This window comes from Etheostoma cragini, unplaced genomic scaffold (genome assembly GCF_013103735.1).
Source record: "Etheostoma cragini isolate CJK2018 unplaced genomic scaffold, CSU_Ecrag_1.0 ScbMSFa_1503, whole genome shotgun sequence".
In the NCBI taxonomy this organism is placed as follows: domain Eukaryota; kingdom Metazoa; phylum Chordata; class Actinopteri; order Perciformes; family Percidae; genus Etheostoma; species Etheostoma cragini.
In genome coordinates, this window is record NW_023265566.1 from 1088 (window position 1) to 1455 (window position 368).

Genomic DNA, 368 nt, shown 5'->3' on the forward strand with positions numbered 1-368 from the left:
GCTGTGTACAGTAAGGATAGGACGTTGTTGACCTCAACTGAGGAGGTAATAGGTTGGTGGAAGGAGCACTTTGAGGAACTACTAAATCCAGCTGACACGTCCTCTGTCAAAGAGGCAGAGGTGGAGGATGATGGGGGATTGTCGTTAATTTCCCTGGTGGAGGTCACTGAAGTAACGCTGATCTCTTTCAAGTAACATTGTCCACCATGGACAAGACAAATATTTCAAGATTGGCCATAACTGTGGTTAATTAAATACCTTAATAAATTGTATTATTTTATTCACATTACTTTTCCACACATCTACTAATACCACTCTGATCATATTCCCTTTCTCAATACTCCATAAAGAAGCAAAGAACAATCATC

The 368-nt window shown here is 39.9% G+C and overlaps 1 pseudogene; it reads right to left on the reverse strand.

Moving 5' to 3' along the window:
* Window positions 1-310: 310 nt before the first annotated feature.
* LOC117939951 overlaps window positions 311-368 on the reverse strand; it is a 231-nt pseudogene continuing 173 nt past the window's right edge.